The sequence below is a fragment of the Panthera onca genome, chromosome C2, assembly GCF_046562875.1.
Source record: "Panthera onca isolate mPanOnc1 chromosome C2, mPanOnc1 haplotype 2, whole genome shotgun sequence".
Taxonomy (NCBI): Eukaryota; Metazoa; Chordata; class Mammalia; order Carnivora; family Felidae; genus Panthera; species Panthera onca.
In genome coordinates, this window is record NC_138347.1 from 154,431,642 (window position 1) to 154,451,434 (window position 19,793).

The window sequence follows — 19,793 nt, forward strand, 5'->3', positions numbered from 1 at the left end:
GAAGGAAGTTAAAATAAAATCTTTAGGAAATTAGTTTGCCCCGTGTCATGTCTCAAAAAATAACAGTCTTCGGCAATAGCAAAGATTTTGTTTTAAGGTCAGGGCATTCAACTTTGGTGCTATTTTTAGTGACTTTTCTACCTGAAACATTCAATGAATTATTCATAGCTCCACGGAAGCGGCCGTGCCCTCTGTTGGTGTTTGAAAATAACGACAGATTCTAGAACGTTTGCTACAACTGAGGATGTCGGCCGCAGGTAAGGAAGCAGCAATCCCGCCAGGTCCCAGCCCCTCTCTCATGGGAAGCAGGCACTGTCATTTTGTCAGGGAAACCTTCCTTACCTCCGACACAAGTGGTGCTGGAGACAGCACGAGAGATCTATTATTTTGGAGGTGGGGTAATCATCGTCGTTATTCCCATCTCTGTGCCTCCTCTTCTGGCACTCGTTCTCGGATCTGGCTCTTTTAAGTCACCCGATATTGCAGTTTTTAAACTTAAAAGATGGACAGATGCCCTGCCAGAAAATGTTGCTGTGACGGGATGATCAGGATTGGAAGATGGTCGTGAAAATTACACGACGCCCACCTTGCTCACTGCCCTCCAGCAAACACCTGTGATTTGATAGTGAAAGAGACCCAACCCCCCAGCAGAGTGGCTCATGCCCCGTGTGTGACTGAGCTCTGTTGTGGGACCAGAAAGGCAAAAGAAAGGAGGCAGAGGTGAGAGAGGCCTTGAGTCGGGGCATGGGTGGGATTTACCAGGGTGAACACCAAACACAATCTTATAAACATGGTGATGATAAATTGGCCAGAGTTATTTCAGTGATAGGGAGGAGGAAGAAGAGAAGAGGAAGGAAAAAGGAGTCCATGTAACGCGGATCTCCAAAGTGCTTAAGGGTCATCAGGTCAGACACGCTGAGATTCAGGTTTGAACTTCACCTTGAGAAAGTGGCTACAGAGCTCGGCACTCAAGTTCTCCTCATGTGTAAAATGAAGATGCCTCAAAGATAGGTCTGCACAATGCCTGGGACGCAAGGGGAAATCAACAAATGCGTACCAACTTTCTTTTCTCTACTCTAAAACCAATGTCCCTAACCTGAAAACCCATATGGTCAGCATTTACCCAATTCTATTTTAAAGTAATGACGGGAGGGTAGACCGCTTAAATGGAGTTCCCGTCTCCATTCCTTCTTCGTGTCGGTTGTGCTATATCCCTGCACTTTCCAAAGTATAATGACTATTCCTTTGCCTTTGCTCGGAAGACTCACCTTGGAGATTTGGAAGGGAAGGCCCAGAAGTCTTAGCACCAAACCAAAGCAGCCACAAAAAAGCCTGTTTTAGCAACTCCCAGGGGCATCGGATTCATTGGGCCAGCTAAGGTCTTCTGACACCAAGGGGATCACGCATTTTTACCAACCTACAGCTCTTATTTTCTCTACATTAAATTAAATCCATCTTTGGTAAGTTGCGTAAGCCACTTCAAAGTGGTAATCAATTTCCCCTTTTAGTTATCAACTATGATAAAATTAGGTGTGACCCTGCAGATTGAGAACTGGGAAATTTTAGGTCACAGCGTTGATCCAATGACACTTTAGGAAAGACACTGTGATCACCTTGTTTAGTCTGCTATCAAAACCATCATCGTTTTGTTACAGGTAGAGCTTCATCTCCGGATCTAGACGGAATCTGTTTCAAAGTCTAAGTGTGCGACTTACTACTTACGGAATGAATAGCAAAGTCTAGGCTGCTGAGTCTCAGTAACTGTGTTCCTATATTGAAGATACTTAATGACCTCCTCTGTACATTGGACTGGGAGTTTGAAATCAAACAACTGTGGACAGAGCCAACAATGTGGTACTTCTCCAGGAAATGTTAGATCACTTACAAAATGTCACTATTACCTAATTTAAAATCCTCTTCCACCCCCACGTTTTCAAAAATGGTATAGATTACTGGACTTGGCAGGATTGATCCCATAGCCTACTAGACTTTGAATACAAGGTTGGAAATTAAGTAGAAATTCAAACCCCTTATATACACCTTTCCACTCCCCATGCCTGAAGTATTGTCATACACGATTTTCTCCATGCTGTGTGGACTTTCAACTGTTGTATTTATTTGCTTCTTGGGTAGGTGGGATCTGAGTCAATAAAACACTGATTGTATTTCTCCCACATATTTATTATTATGGTATGCTTAACACTGGTTATTTGTTCCTGGGTACATACCAAATTATATATATAATTTGATATGTCAAATATATAACTTGATACATATATAATTGGATATATATATATATATATATATATATATATATATATATATAAAATTTGTTGAAGATTTCAAAGAGAGTCTTAAACATGAATAAGAGGTTTAAACCTGAGGCCAAGGAAAAAGATTTAAAAAATGATGTTTATTTGGAGTTACAGAATTAAAATCTATTTGGAATTGAAAAGCATCGAGGTGATCATATTGTCCAATGTCGTTGAAACCTGCAGGACCCAACCTCCTAAGAAAGAGAAGGACTTCCCCTGGTTATAGAGGTTTTAAGAACAGCTAGACCCAGGATTCTGAGATTTGGAGTCTTTTCAGTAATGGGAAGAAGGCGGCAGAGGACAAAACTAAGGCATCGTTATAATGTTCATCTTCAGAGACCTTACGGATCATTAAAAGGTAGGCTAATGACTACGGATCATTAAAAGGTAGGCTAAAGACTTTCTGTCGTAAGGCTATATCACAGTATCCCAGCTAGAGGACAAAGTGAAGCATCATCCTTGCTCCTATGGTATCCCTTTGTGGTTCTTAGGTCAGTGCAAGGCCTTCTTAGTGAGCCCCTAAAAACTAGAGTATGCAGTAGAGTAAAATGGTTCCATGCACTGGAGTTGGAAAGTGCTGTGTGCCTTCCATTTGATTTAAAAAATAGTCATGGTGTTCCAATTTTCCCACCTAAAACATGAGAATTATAGTACCCACATCATACAGTTTATGAAATCCGTAAGAAAATACACGTATCGCATATGATGCCCCAAATGAGTGTGTGTTCAATAATTGGTTCTTTCCTCTCACTGCCAAGTGCACAACACGGAGATAGTAAGCCACACAGAAGAGCCTGAGCTTAGACGATGGGTGAACAATGGGAAATCCGGGCAGCGTCTGCGTGAGCTTGGCAAGGAGACCCCACAAGGAAGTCATTCTCTCCTCAGTGTGCCGACAACAGCATCCATCCGACTCAGAGGCTGTGAGCTGTTCACCGTCCTTGTAAGACGTGGGCCTGGAGACACAGCTGGAGTTCTTGTCATTGTGGAATTCAGCCGGTGAGCCTTGGCTGTCAAGTCTGGGGAGTAGCTAAACCTGAACTAGTCCAGAGACCACATCAGTATCCCTCTATTTATTCAAGTGTTTATGAACTTCTTATACAGACTTGCACTTCTCTCGAGGGAGGGAGAGTTGAAAAAGACAAAAAGTAGGAGAAATACGGTGCAGGGAGTAAACAGCCGCTCATCAGAACACCTACTGTCTACTGGGCATGAAGGTATCCTCTTCGGATACATATTATCTCTTTTAGTATTCACTACAATATGGAAGATAGTTCTTTTCCCCATTACCCAGAAAGGTTAAATACTTGCCTGATGTCTCAACCAAAACAGATTAAACCTGGAATTCACACCCAGGTCTGGCTCCCAAATCCACATAATTTTCACTCGTCTCAACCCATTATTAGAAGAGCCAAGACGTGATCAACGGGGACAACTCTGAAAACATACGGACGTTATTCTGTACCTGTATGAGAGTTTATTGAAAAATATTGGGAGAGAGCATCTTCCATCACTGCCCGACATAGAGGATAGAAAATGACAGCTTGCATTATTAATCCCCGTGACCATTTATTTCTGCTCTACCACGAATAATTGAGGGCTCGGTGTCCACTAGAAGTAAGGTTAATCGAGACAGGTATTTAACTTCTAGGGAGGCTTCTTAGTACAAGACAGAGGGAAAAGAAGTATGCAGGAAGAAAGCATAGGCTTTTTTCAGATAATTTTAACGGCTTTTTAATATTCAGAAATATTTTCAAAAGGCCCATTAATTCCCATACTTAACATCTCTTTCAGGGAACCCTGATTGAATCTTGACTCATTAGCTCCTGATGCTTGTAACAAAAGGATCATTCTGTTCTTTCCTTCTGCATCACAATTTCCACCTAATGGCTGTTTTATTTTGAATGAATCGCTAAGGTAGCTTTCAGAGGAATCTCACTAAATACACTTAAAAGCACCTTTCACCGGCATCGAACCATTGTTCCTTGGTCTTCAGTTCATAATTGTCGTCGTCCCCACCCCTCTGCACCCCACCCACTTCAACTTTCACCGTTACAATTCCGAATGGTAGTTTTCCTGAAGGCTGCCTGTGAACTTAAGTGAAGGGAAACGTATGTCAGGACGTTCTGCTGACAGAATGTACGTCCAGGAGAGATGCCGTCTACAAGTGCAGGAAGTTCAGGGAAGAACAGGGCTGCTGACATTCTCAGAGCTCTGCAAGCCAGCTTACAGCTTCTGGAACTCACCTTATGAAGTGGACCTGTCGGTCTTCTCCCTCCCGGATTTCATACTGGCTCAGCCAGCTCCTAACACGTACTACTCAAGAAAGGCTCCCATCTGTTCCACGGAGTCTGTGAACAGTGCACACTCCAGAGCGTCATTAGTGTGTGAGAGGGAGATTCCAGACTTCTAGGAAGGACGTGGTGGTCTTAGAGTCACCGTGGGGAGGCTTCCATGGTGAGAGAGCAGGAGAGAGAATCACCTTGGCACACAGATTTCACGAGGCCAGACTTACCTGAATGTTCCCCCCACCCAACACAAACAACAAACAAACGCAGACAGGTACTTAAAATATTTGAAATCTACCTGAGAAAACCTTTCAAGTAATTATCCATTGTAAGGATTTCAAACAAGGAGAAAAGGAGTTATGTTCATGGTAAGGGAGACCAGGGAATATGGTAGAGATGTCAGTTCTCCCTAAGTAAATCTATAAATTCGATGTTACCCCAGTACAGTACATACATTGTGTTGGGGTCTAGACTGTTTGAAGACAATACCATTCCTGAAGCCAAGAATAGTGAGAAAAATCCTGAAAGACCAGAGCAATTTGGGAAGCAGCCTTACCAAATTATAACTCCGCTATAATGAAACACGGTAACGTTGGCTCAGGAATGGACCTACAGGCTAACTGAACCAAAGGCAAAGCTCTAAAATATATACCAGGGAATCTTAACACATGACAGTGGAATCTTAATATAGGACCAAGATGATATCTCAAATTAGCAGGGAATGGATGAAATTTTTTGTAAGTGGTCTTGGAAAATTGGATAGCCATTTGAAAAAAGATAAAGTTTTTGTATAACACACCATACACAAAACAAATGCCAAATAGGTGAGAGATTTGAATGTTCTGTTTTTACTAAATGCTTATTTATTTTTTGAGAGAGAGAGGGAGGGACAGAGAGGATCCGTAGTGCTGTCAGTGCAGAGCCTGATGTGGGGCTTTAACTCAGGAACCAGGAGATCATGACCTGAGCTGAAGTCAGTCACTTAACCAACGGAACCACCCAAGCACCTCAAGATCTAAATGTTTCTTTAAAAGGCTATACAGGTACTATAAAAGAACGGATGGATTTCATTATAAAACGAAGGGGTAGAAAATTTCTCTATGATTCAAAGTTCAGAAGCAATAAAAGAAAAGATTGGAGTTTCAATTACATGATAAAGCATTTGTAAGTTACAAAGCATTGACAAAGCCCCAAAATTAAAATATGGGGACAATCAGTACACAACTATGTAACAGAAAAAAAAAAAGATCAGAAATCTCTAACATATAAAGAACTAAAAAATTTTAAGGAAAACAGAAAAATGGGCAAAATACATGAATAAGCAGTTCATAGAAAAATAATTTAAGATGGCCCTTAAATATATGAAACGATACTCTCACTGACAAGGGAACTGTAACTTTAATGTTCTTAATGTGTTTTAGAAAACATAATTTTCAGTGACAAGGGAGAAAATTAATATAAAATCAAATAAGTAGGTCAAAAATCTTTGACATTTTAACTGAAAATATAAACTTCTGACTCTTCAAAAATACATATTTCTTCTATGCACTTAATCAACAGAGCTTTGAAACATACGATACAAAACCTGATAGGTCTTAAGGGGGAAATAGAAAAATTGTCAACTATAGTTGGAGACTTTAACACTTTTTTCTCTCAGGAATTGATACAGTAAATAAGCAGGAAAATCAGTGAGGATATAGATACCCGGAGCTGTCAGTCAACTTGACCTAATTGCTATTTATAGAGCACTCCACCAAAATATAGCAGAATACACATTCTTCTCAAGTGTAAATGAAACAGACACTGAGCCGGACTATATCCTGAGTCATAAAATAAGACTTAACAAATTAAATATGTGCATTTATGAAACAATTTTATATTTTTCCTTGGACCATAACAAAATTAAGCCAAAGATCACTAACGAGAGATATCTAGAAACATCCCTAATTATTCCGACATTAAAGACAGAATTCTAAAAACCCAAAAAGAAATCACAAGGAGAGTTTTTAAATGAGACATACTATATCAAAATTTGTGAGAAACCACTAACGCAGGGCAGAGAGGGAAAATTTATAGCATTAAATGTTTATATTAGAAAACAAAAGAGATCTAAAACCAGGAGACCAAGCTTCCACCTTAGGAAACTAGAGAAAGATGAACATGTTAAACACAAAGCAGAAAGGGAAAAAAATGAAAATAAAACAGAAAAGCAATAGGGACCATCAATTAAGCCAAAAGCTGGATCCCTGAAACGATCAATAAACTTGATAAATCTTTAGTGTGGCTGATCAAAAAGAAAAGAGGAAAAAAACAAATTATTGATTAAAGGAGTACAGACATCACTATTAATCCCAAAGACACTAAAAGAATAAGAGAATACTAAGAAAAATCCTATGCCCATGAGTCTCACAATTTAGAGGACATGTACCAGTTCTTTGAAAGATACAAACTACTAATCCCACTCAAGAAGGAAAAAATAATCTAAATAACCTATATCTATTAAAAATTTAATTTCTGGAGCAGTTGGTGAAGATTCCAACTCAGGTCAGGATCTCATTGGTTCGTGGGATTGAGCCTGAGTTGGGCCCCGTGCTGACAATGCAGAGTCTGCTTAGGATTCTCTCTCTCTCTCTGTGTCTCTCTCTGTCTCTGTCTCTTTCTGCCCCTCCCCTGCTTGTGCTCTCTCTTAAAAAAATAAACAAACTTAAAAAATTTCTTGTTCAAAATTAAGAGAAAAGACTGTCAGATCCAGACCGTGTCACTGGTGAATTATACAAAATATTTAAACAGCAAATAATAAGATTTCCACTAAATTTCTTCCATAAAATAGAAGAGGGAACAGTTCCAAACTCATTATACAAGCCCAGCATTAACATACAACTAGGGACACCTGGGTGGCCGAGTTGATTAAGCTGATTTTGGCTCAGGGCATGATCTCATGGTTTGTGAGTTCGAGCCCTGCATTGGGCTCTGTGCTGACAGCTCAGGGCCTGGAGCCTACTTTGGATTCTGTGTCTCCCTCTCTCTCTGCCCCTCCTCCACTCATGCTCTGTTTCTCTCTCTGTCTCAAAAATAAATAAACGTTAAATTTTTTTTTTAAATAAAAAATAAAATTTTTTTTCAATTGAAAAAACCCATAAAACTAAAACCAGGCAAAGACATTACAAGGAAACTATAATTCAATATTCGTCATGAATGTAGACACAGAAATTCTTGACAAAATGTCAGCACATCAAATTCAACAATATATAAACATAATTGTCACAACCAAGTGGGGTTCATCCCAGGAGTGCCAGATTGATTCAACATTCAAAAATCAATCGTTGAAATTCACAGTAATAACAAACTAAATAAGCAAATCATATGCTCATGTCAATAGTTATGTAAAAAAAAAATTCACCAAATTCAACATCCATTCATGGCTAAAAAATAAAACAAACAAACACTCTCAACAACACAAGAATAGAAGGTAACGTCCCTAAGCTACTGAAGAGCATACACAAAAAAATTTAGATCTTACTTCCTACTTACTGACTATTATGCATCATGATCTTTTCTCAAGGATCGGAAATCGGGTCAGGATGTCTTCTCATGCCATTCCTATTCAATATCAAACAGGAAGACCTAACCAGTACGACAAGGAAAGAACGAGAAATACAGAGTAGAAAGGTAAGAAATAACAACTTCTGTACTTAGTAACAGCCTGAATGTCTGTGTAGAAAATCCCAGAGAGTCTACAAAAATGCTCCCGGAACTAATATGTGAGATTAACATGGGTATAGAGTACCAGGTTATTACATAAAAATCAGTTGTGTTGTGTGCCAGCAATATGCAGTTGGGACTTGAAATTGGAAACAAAAATAGTATTAATCACAGTAGGAACAAAAACAATGAAGTACTTAGGTACAAATATATCAACACACGTGCAGAATCTGTAAGCTAAAAACTACAAAACAGTTACGAAAAGGAATCAAATATCTAACTAAATAAAGAGAATGTATCATGGTCCTGAATTGAATATCCAAGATTCTGAAGATGCCGGTTCCGTTTGATCTATAGACTCAACAAAATCTCAATCAGAGTTGTAGTATGCTTTTTGTGACAAGCTGATCTAAAAGTTAGATGGCAGAGCAAAGGATCTAGAATCATTAAAACCATTCTGATGGGGAAAAAAAGCAGGGTTGGTGGACTCAAATTCCTGATTTCAAGACTTACTATCTGCAGCGGTAACTACAATAGTGTGGTATTGGGAAAGGGTAGACACAGGGAACAGAAGGGAAAGCAGAGAAATGTACCCACACGTTGTACCTACAACTGATTATTTTGATATGGGGTCAAAGGCAATTTAATGAAGAAAGAATAATTTTTAGAAAACATAGTGCTGATATCATTGGATATCCTTCTGCTAAAAAGGAAACTTTGACACTTACTTTATATCTCATACAAAGATGAACTATGAATGGATAATAGATATCAATATAAAACAAAATTATAAAATTTTCAGAAAAAAATAGGAGACAATCTGTGTGACCTTGGGTTTGGCAATAAATTTATACAACATCGAAGACATGATCTATAAAAAGATGAAAAGTTATACTTTTCAAAATGAAAAACTTTGGCTCCTCAAAGGTGACTCTTGGAATGAAAAACCAAAATACAGGCTGAAAAAAGTATTTGCAAGTCACATATCTGAGAAATGACTTGTATCAAGATTATGGAAAGAAGTCTTATAACTCCATAATAAGAAAACAAACTACCCAATTAGAAAATTGGGCAAAATATCTGAAGAGACACTTCACAATCCCGTGAGACAAAAACAACAGGAAAGCCATTACAAAAAGATCGAGCTGCTCAAGGATATTGACTTTGATCCCTTGAATCATAATGTCATATCCCAGAGAAAGAATGCTTTGGGAGGCCTTCTGAAACTGCCTCTGGTTTTATTTGAATATTAAACCTTGTTGCCTCAGATTTCTCTGTAGTTTTAATAGTTCTGGCTTTTGTTTAACTCAGCTGGAGCTTTTTAAAAGGCTAATATAAGCATCTAATAAAGATTCCAATATTGGAAACAATATGCAGTGAAAATTTAATCTTCCTTGTACGCTTGACTTTCAAGCTCTTGCCTGGAACCCTAATGTTAACTCTAGCTGTCACCCTAATCTCCTGGTTTCTAGTGCAGTGTCAATTCTTCCATGAAGTCCGAGGAGAATGATAATACACACTTTTCTGCATCTTGTAGTTCTCGTCAACACACACACACAGAGTATTTAATGTGATTTTGTTGAGGTACCACAATTTTTTACCAGCATGCATTAATGAATGTCTTTGTGGTTTCCACTTGGTGCTACACACAATATTGAAATTTAAACCATTGTGTCTTTTCATATATGTATATGTATATATTTTGCTCAACTATATATATATATATATGTGTATATATATATATACATATATATATATAATTTTTTTTATGGTCTTCACTATTTTGAAAACAACTCATGAACCTACACACTCCAGGGTTGAAACTAATGCTAGAGATATTTTTGGAACAGTCCAAAGTATTTTCACCAAATGATGTTTTCTTAGCTATTCCGTTGCCCTAATTTACCCAACCACTGAGTTCACTTCAACAAACTGAACATGTGATGGGCCCCTCCAATGTGCCAACCACTGCACTAGGTGTTCTAACCAATACCATAGAGACCTGGACACAAATCTTAGAATCAGCCTGCATCTAAGAGGAGTGAAATTAATAAATATATACATACTATCTCCACAGAGTTTATCATTAACATCTTGTGAAGTTCACTGGAAGACGATGAGACTGGCTCTGCTACGTCTGGGAATGGCGAGGCATCCAAATGCTGATCACCGCATGCAATTAAGTAGAATGGCTGAAGATCTGCAGGATGTCCTTGGACATTTGGAGCACGGAGAGTATTTTCGGTCAATTCTATTTAGAGAAAATCGGATGCTTAATGACTGTGGTTTAGAGGTCCACAATAAGACTAATGGACTGAAAACCCAAGAGAAGTGCTCGTGGCAGGAAGAGCACCAAGAGGATATAAAGTTATGGAAAATAAATGACGATCCATGTTACCACCAATAGGCCCTCCTATGAACCCAACCACCTGTGCAAGGTCATTACTGCAACAGAGAATCAAGTCTGCTCCAGGTAGGTGCCAGGATGCTGGGGGCTAGTCGTGTACTCTGTTCTCAGGGTTTAGGCCGGTGCCTGACAGCATGGTAAACACAATGTGGTGGTTGTGTTTTCTCCTCCTTCCTCTGCCCTCCCCTTCTCTCCATCACCACTTCTCCTGGCTGTGGACCCCAAGTATCAACTCTTCTTTTGACTCCCCCTTTTTGATGTCCACACTCGGACACACTTGGATTAGCCCTGACCACACGGGTGCACAGCCACTTTCTCTGTCGGGTCCTGCCGGTGGGACCTCACAATCCTGTCCCTGCTCAGACCAGGAAAAGAGGTTCTGTGGACTCTAGAGCAATTGTGACCAAAGAAGAAAGCGAGGAAGAGAGAAGCTGGACGTGAATAAACAGGGCAGAAAAGAACATCTTTAATTCATTTCCCTGCCTCCCTCTGATTTTTAATACCTCAACTTTCATGAGAGCAGAGCATGATACTTCTAACTTAATTTGATCATTGAATGATATGGAATATCATTGATTATTCCCATATAATACTCAGGCACATATTAATTTCATATACTTCCTGTGCTATGTTAAGTTTAGACATTTACCCGAATAAAGGGCGATGTTTAAAGAAAAAGTTGACCCTGAAATGCCTTCCATTCCCTGAACACACGAGTTGGCCCATTCTGTGGGTTTGCAAACCAACCATCAGATGTATGAAATGGTTGAAGCGGCTTTACTGGTAATATCAGGTACAGCTGCTAACTCTAAATCATAGTTGCTCTAAAAGTTTCATGTAGGTGACAATTTTCTGTGCAGAGTGTTAAAAACCACTTTATAATAGCAACTCCCACAAAACCTCTTCAGTTATATGGATCTGTTAGCATTTTATTTTAAACACCCTTTTGACAGGTGTATTATGTAGTTATTATATTTTCCATGCATAGAACATTCTTGACATTCACTTCACTTGTAGTTTTCGATTAGAAAAGGAAAAAGTTCAGGAAAAAATCATCTGCTTGGCTGAATGAGAATGAAAGAGAAGTCCATTTTGCAGGGACTCTTTGTATCATTGACCTGAAGTAAAACAAACGCAAAACTCATTCAGACGATCTTCATTCATTTGGGCACTCACAAACTCATTCATTTATTCAGTATTTATTTTAACTTTTTTCTTCCCCCATGCATGTGGCCTTGTGCCAAACATCAGGAATCTGAAGACAAAGACCCAGTCTGTGACTACACAAAGTTCATTCTCTTATGTGGGAAGCAGTAATGCAGACAAGCAAATTACTGCAAAGCAGCCATTAGATGTGCTAGGAAAAGAAGGGGCATAAAGACAAGTGGGAGCCAGGAAAAACCTGATGCAAAAGGTGTTTCTTCTCAGAGGGGTCATCGGAGATAAGCGTTCAAGGCTGAGGATATTGCGTCCCAAGTGCAGAGGGGAAGGGAGAAGCAGAGAAGCTGGGCACACGAGATAGTTCAGTACGGCTGGCAAAAAGAGTCAAGGCCCTGGAGTGGAGTGGAACAGTGAGGGTCCAGACCATCGGAGACGGTCTCAAGAGGGAACTTCAGGGCCGCAGAAGTGGGAGAGGTACATGGTACAATCATGCCGTGGTCTTTCCGTGGTATTTAGGGCTCTCCTTATGTGATCTTGAGGTCTTTCCTTCCACCTCCCCATTCCCTCCCTCACCAGCCACAAGGACCTCTTTCCTGCTATTGCTGAAGGAGGCCGAGCAAATTCACCACCAGCCCCCACTTCTCCCTCCCAAGGCTTTGTACTTAGGCTTTCTTCTGTTTGGTCTGTTTTCTTCCCTCTCAGCATGCTCTTGTTCCTTCGCTTTATTCAAATCTCTACTCAAGGGCACCTCCTTAGAGAGCTTTGCCAGACTATCCTGTGTAAAGTAGAAGCATCTCATTATATGTATATATAATGCTTTGCTTTTTCTTTTTTACTTTATTAGGCTAAGTGACACTTTGAATTATAGGAGATATTATTTATTGTCTGTATCCCTTACTAAAACGTAAGCCATTTCAGGGCAGAGACTGTTTCTGTGACCATAGAAACAGCAATTAAAATACCCCCTGACATGTAGATGATGGCCCATAAACGTCTGCTGAGTGATGAACGCATCAAAGAGACCTATTTCTGTACGCATGTGCACACTCTACTGTTGTTACAGCCCCCACCACGCCCTACACGATACCGGAGTGGAAAAGTTGGTGAAAGTTGTCCCTGACCTCATTTTAGTTTCAAGTTTTAAGAGAGCTTGGGAAAGAGCTCTTTACTAACGCGAAGTAATAAAGTCTTGAGAAAGAACCTTCCGTGCCTTAGAACCTTCTGTGATGGGAAATGGTACTTTTTCACCCACTATCTTCCCTCACCGGGTGACAGCCCTAAAATAAGAAAAGATTTGATAAGCAAGTGGTTTGCCAACGAATTTCTTTCCCGTAGGTGCTTTGTTGAGTTTGGCATGGAGCTAACGAAGGAACTCTTATCCAAAGATCTTACTCTGGCGATCCCAGAACAGCACATGTTTCCATATCTCTGGTCAATCTTATCTCTAACGGCTATAGAAAAATCCCTTGCCCCAATAACACGTCAAATTTCCTCGGAGCGTGGACAGTCTTTCTTAATCAAATTGTCCATCACAGGGGAAGAGGTGGTTGCTCAGATCCTGGGAAGAAGGGAAGAGAGGATTTCCTTCATATATTCTTTCAGCACAAATTGCACAGCTTCCATTAACTATAGTCTCCTTTAGGATATCTAGTCTTTAGTGGGTCATCTGGGGTCGGAAGTGAGCAGATGGGAGGTATGAAAAAGGTGTGGCCAGCTAACACTGATTGCCTCCGAAGGGTGGCCATATGGGTGATGCAGGTGTCTTTGAATTCTATGAATTCAAATTTTTCCAGGATAAACGTGTATCCAGTGTAAAAGCAGGAAATAAAATAATGCCTACCTATGCTGTTTCCTAGCCAACAAATTTAAGAATTCCGTCCTTGTGCCTCCAGGACCTGTTGAACATAGAGCTCTTCCTTTAGGCTTGGGTAGCTGCTGGCCCATGACTGCCTCGCCTTCTCTAGTCGTAGAATTTCAATTTGACCTGGGCCGGTGGACTCTAGCCAAGATTTTCTTTTGAGGGCCCCATGAAGTCCTTACTGAGAAGGTTCAATGGCCCCATGAAGTCATTACTGAGAAGGTTCAATGGCCCCATGAAGTCATTACTGAGAAGGTTCAATGACCGCCCCGCTTCGGAAAATCGACAAAATGCTAACCTTTCCCTTCTTTCCGGTCACCACTCTTATGGGATGGAGAGGGGAAAAATCCTGTCCCAAAGAGGTATGGGGTTTCTTGTTCTAAATGCATTGTCCTGCCCATTTCATTTTTTGTGCTCAAACTACAGGGAAAGTTGCAGTGGTACACCCAAGTGTATACCCTTGGCTAACTCTGATTGTTTCATGATGGTTTTCTTCTAATCTCTGCAGTCTCTAGTTTTAACGACAACCTGTTCTTCGTGTCCTATTCTCAACCTGCGATGTACCTCGCAGACGTGTGTCTCATTGCCTTTTACAAGGGATGCGTCTGTAGATGGTGCTTCTGACTTTTCACGTCTTTGAAGGGAGCTGTCAAGTGCAACAGATTTCAAGCTAAGCAGCCTTCTTTTTCACTTCTGGAACTGCTGCCTGCCAGCTGTGTGACCTTTCGCTTAGGCCTCTGTTTCATTTGTGAAATGAGGGGCAACGTGCATTATCTTGGAGATTCAATAACACAGCACAAGCGAAGCTTTAGCCTTGTGTCTGACACTTAGAGCTGAGAGAAGGCTCATTATGATATTGCTAGATATCTTCACCAGAGTCACTGCCGAGGAATCGTTAGCTGTTGTTAAATAAACACCTACTTGGAGCTACTCATCTTGGAGCACCTGTCGTATTGTTGTTCCATTGAGGAACAGCCATATTGTAAACCAACCGCTCTAGAGAACGATTGTCTAACGCCGTGAGGTGCCCAAACACTCCCTCCAAATCTCGCGAGGTCCATCAAGGTGCCGCAGAATCTGTTACAAGTAATCCCACTTCAAACATTTTTTTACAAGTTCACTAAAAACCCCTCTATCCCTTTTTCATGTGCTATTGTAACTGGCCTTTTACTGTTAATTTATATATACATAATGATTTCTCTCAATCTGTTCTCGTGTGTAAATAGAAGAAACTTACAGACTGCCTTTCCTCTCCGAGTCTGAAAATCAGTTTATACCCGTTATGAGACCTTGAATGGAAATGACGATGAAACGTGTCACAAGTTCTTGTTATCGTTTAGAGTTAAGGATGCTTCTAGCACTTGGCAGGGGTGGAGTTGACATTGTAAATACAGGTTTATAGTGGAAATAAACTATTGCACTAAATGGTTAATGCTGCTTTTGGGATCCCCTGGACCAAAACTCCCCTTTGAGAGGGGCTCTTAAACTCACATGGCTCTTACCACCTCCTTCTACTCCCTTTACGTATAGAGAGAAGAAGTGAGAGAGTGAATACACACCTTGGAAGTGTCAGTGATTAATGCTCTCAACTGCACTGTGTCCCCTGAAGAGCCAAGGTGCGTAGGTCCGCCTGCCCTGTCTTCTGTGTCTCCCGTCGTGAACAGTTGGACGATCCCAGGGAGAAGCGGTGTCTCCTGGTCTGTTGAAGCCATCAGTGAAGTGAATGAGTAATGAGTGAGAGCACATTAGTGCCATTGGTGGTTAATGAACTCAATCGTCTTTGCTGCGTGCCCCTGATTTCCACAGCTTGCTAAGTAAAAGTTTATTTATGGTCTTCAGTGTCTGATAATTTCCACATATGAGCTTTAATAAAGCGAAAATAGGTGCAGGGAGAAGCGCTACAGGAAACTAATGAAAGCAAACATGAAAAATGGAAAAAATAAGAAATTTTTATTAGGGATCCCTGCCAAGAAAGCCCTGAATGTGAGAACAAATCACGTTCGCTAAGAAAAAAATACTGGTTAACGTTGATGGGCTCTCTCTGGAGCGAGAGAGTTGGGTATCTTAGCTATGGGATGCTTTAAAGCAAACCCCAGTTCCAGCCGTTCGTCTTTTGTCACTCTACCCTATGCTTTGGCTACAACTGGTCTTTCAGTGTCATAAAAGACAACACGCAAGTCATTTACTCACCTGGAACGAGTTTCACTACGCTCCAGCCCTTCCATTACAGATGGTCTTGCCTTCTGGATTATCCTCCCACATCCCTAGATCCTCACCTCCTAAGGGGGAGTCTTTTCTTTGATGTGGCAGAGGAGCACCGTGTTCTGGGCCACGGGATCCAGATCTATACAGAGCATCTCTGTTAGGACATAGCAAAGCCTTTGGACAGGAAGGAATTTGTTCCAGGTGGAAGGCAAAAGAGACTTGACAATGGCACAGAGAAGGGGGACACAGGCTGGTTATTGAAGGGAAATAAATATTTGGGACCTTGATTAAGGATTAAGCATCCCAGGGACACCATCCTGCAGAGGCCAGGGAAAAGAGGGGAAAATAACGAAGAAGCCTGATAAGGAGCAACCAATGGAAGAGGAGGAAAATCTAGACTGGAGGCCAAGTCATGGTTTTGTTTCTAAAGGAGAGTGTGGGGGCGCCTGGGTGGCTCACAGCTTGTCGGTTCGTGGGTTTGAGCCCCGTGTCGGGCTCTGTGCAGACAGCTCAGAGCCTGGAGCCTGCTTCAGATTCTGTGTCTCCCCACCTCACTCTCTGTTTCTCTTTCTCTCTCAAAAATAAACAAACATTAATAAGATAGGGACAGAGAGTTGAACATTAGGTTTAATAACATAGAGTGTTTTAAAAAGTATTTCAATGTAATAATGGGGGCGGGGGGGGGGAGGTGGTGAAATCACTGATTACTCTGGCTATAAGACAAAATGGAAAGAGTTGAAATGGAGACAATGAGTATGTTCAATGCTTGGAAGTACTTTTGGTGACAAGGGGCAAATAAAAAATGGGTCATAGTTTGAGAGGAAAGTATTTGAGATAGTTTTTTTTAATATAGAAGAGACAGTATGTTCATATGCTAATATAGGTTATTTATATTAGGAAACTGATAACATTGAAGAGGGAAATATTCTGGGGTTTTGTTCTAGTGCAAATAGGAAAGAGGAAATGCTTTTAGAAAGGAAGGTAGATAGTTAATCTGTTGTAACATGTGGGAAGGCAGAGCATATAGATATAGATGTTGTTAGGTATGTAAGTGAGTTATAAACTCATGAGAAATTATCTTCTGATTGCTTTAATTTCTGATTTCTTCAATTTCTCAGTGAATGAGGAAGCAAGATCATCAACTGAGAGTTTAAAAACTGCTGCAAACCTTAAATTGTTCTTAAAAAAATAAAGTAAAAAAAAAAAGTGAATCTTCATTTACGCCTCTCATCATATACCAAAATGCACTCAAAATGGATTACAGATTTGAATATAAAACCTGTGGAAGAAAAATATAGGACAACGTCTGCAGCACCTAGGATTTGGGGGAGATTGTTAGTCACGATACCAAAATCACGATTTATTAAATTAGAAAAAGTCAGTGAATTGGACTTTATCAAAATCAAATACTTTTGTCCAGGGAAAGGCACTGTTCAAATGATGAAGACAATGTATAGACTGAAGAAAATATTTGCAAACTACACATGGGACAAAGGACTAGTAGCCAGAATGTAAAGAACCCTCACAATCAGTAAAAAAAATCCCAAACAATCCAATGGGAACATGGGTAAATAAGGGAGAGAAATTCACAGAAGAGAATAAACTGATGGAAAATAAGCACATGACAGGCTGATCACCACTATCAGGGAAATGTCTTGCTTCTCTACTGCCAGTCTGTGAGAAAGTGCTTGTGGCTTTCCATCACCATTTAGATTATTCCAAGAACCATCATTTAGACCAGTGGGTTGAGAAAAATCACTACTCGTCTCCAATAGAGTGGGGTTGGGAGTGCTAGGTTGGAGGAAAAAAGACAAAAGTAATCAGAACCAGTGAAATGGAATTGCTAGAAAAAGACAGATGGAAAATGTAATTTAAAAAAAATAAGTAAGTGCATCCATGGGAATTCAAGTTGCGCAGCAAAGAGACTTTCTTACACTCTAAGACGTGGTTTCACAATTAAGTAGTTTTTAGACTAACTGAAGAACAGGCTAGCCCTTGTGGAGACCTCAGTTAGTGGTCTGAGTGATCAAGCCAGAAATCTCTCAATACATTGAGTAAGATATGAAGGAACTGAAAATCACAAGGGAGAAGAGAAGAGCCCCGGAAGACCGAGTTTCTCATATTAAATATATGCATTTCAGAAGTAGAAGACAGAACAAACAGAGTAGAGACAATAATTAAGCAGATAATAGAGGAGCATTAACTCTGAAGAAGAAAGGTCAGAATCTTTAGACTGAAACTGCTCAGAGTTCTAGGCTAGGTTAGTCAGAAAAAAAATCCATAAAAGGCATCCCTCTTAGGCATACTTGGTAAAATCCATAGTCTCTAAGGATATAAATACATAAGCTTCCAGGTCAAAAGAGTAAAAGAAACATAAAACCCGACTGCTGTCAGATTCTTCGATTGCAAAAATTTGCATTTAGAAGTCAGAGGAAAGAAGTCAATATATTGGTTACCACTGAGATAAGAGAGAACCTTCCAGGGTTCTAGAAATATTCTATATCTTGAAATGAGTGGTAACTACAGAGGTATAAATATATGGTGATGTTTGTTAAGCTATATGCTTAATATTAATGCCCCTTATGCAACCTACAGTATGTTATACTTCAATAAAATGTTTTTATTATAAAAAAGTCAGAGGAAAGATATTGATACATCATTTAAAAAATGACTATGACAAGAGAGTTCTAAATTTAGAAAGATATTATTTGACAAGTATATCTCCATGTTTATATTTCTCTCTATCATCTAACTATCTAGTCTATCTAACTTTTTAGGAATTTTAGGAATTTTTAGAGTAATGCACACATCCCATTCTTTCCTGAGAAAAATATTTGAAACATACATCTAAAAAACAAACAGAACAGAAGCTCTTGAAGAAAGTAGTAAATATGGTATCTATGGATATGGATGAAGATAAGGCTGATAGTTTATTTGTACAACTATAATGGCTGTTAAAATAGCGAAACTCTGTACTGCTTGGTATGTAGCTACAGATCCAATCCCTGAACTCTTCCCCAAAGATCCCCTGGGCTATCTCACAGTCTAGTAACTAAAGGCTTAATGTCTGGACCATTAGGAGGCCTCCACGTTTACAAATTTATTGCCCTAGATGGGGCGCCTGGGTGGCTCAGTCAGTTGGTATCGACCTCAGCTCAGGTCGTGATCTCACGGTCCGGGAGTTCGAGCCCTGCATCAGGCTCTGTGCTGATGGCTCAGAGCCTGGAGCCTGCTTTGGATTCTGTGTCTCTCCCTCTCTTTGCCCCTCCCCTGCTCATGCTCTGTCTCAAAAATAAATAAAAACATTAAAAAAATTTTTAAAAATAAATTTATTGTCCTAGAGCTATAGAGCTGTATACCACATAATTCTACTCTTCTGTGCTTCTTTAGATAAGTATTCTTTCTCATTCTCTTTCTTTTTCTCCTCAGATTCAGTATGGGTTCATGTATTTTTTTTGGTCATCTTAAATAAACAGTGCTTGAAGAATGTAATTGGAATTGGTTTGTGTGCTTGCCAACAGAGATTTCTAATTGATATGCCCATCATTTTATCACCCATAGATGAGGCCTGCTGCTTGACTGATTTATCTGCTTCTAGATATAGAGACAGATAAATACAGACATAGAGATACCAACAATAAAAGCACGTTTTCTAATGTCGTACAACCTACATTTGTGCTTCCTAAAAAACATAGTTGAAGTTCAATAAATATTAAAATACACTACAATCCTACCAATACAGTGATGCGATTTATGTCACTAGTCTTCTGTTCTTGAATATTTAATTTACTACCAGTGTTTTGTTATTGTAATCACAGTGGTGAGCACACTTGTGCTCATTTTAAATTGTTTTCTTA

At 39.8% G+C, this 19,793-nt stretch overlaps 1 long non-coding RNA gene across 3 annotated transcripts; it reads left to right on the top strand.

The window, feature by feature from the left end:
* The first annotated feature begins 39 nt into the window (after positions 1-39).
* Positions 40-19,247, top strand: LOC132682880 (uncharacterized). 3 transcript variants are annotated; one of them, XR_009611924.3, is made up of 9 exons: positions 40-257; positions 1,263-1,460; positions 1,656-1,854; positions 2,499-2,673; positions 3,074-3,314; positions 8,166-8,272; positions 10,383-10,778; positions 15,262-15,347; positions 17,055-19,247. It is a non-coding gene; the product is annotated as an uncharacterized LOC132682880 (long non-coding RNA). The 3 variants fall into 3 exon arrangements; XR_009611923.3 differs by lacking the exon at positions 17,055-19,247 and having other exon boundaries at positions 15,262-15,565; XR_013549951.2 differs by lacking the exon at positions 17,055-19,247 and having other exon boundaries at positions 3,204-3,314; positions 15,262-15,565.
* Positions 19,248-19,793: the final 546 nt, after the last annotated feature.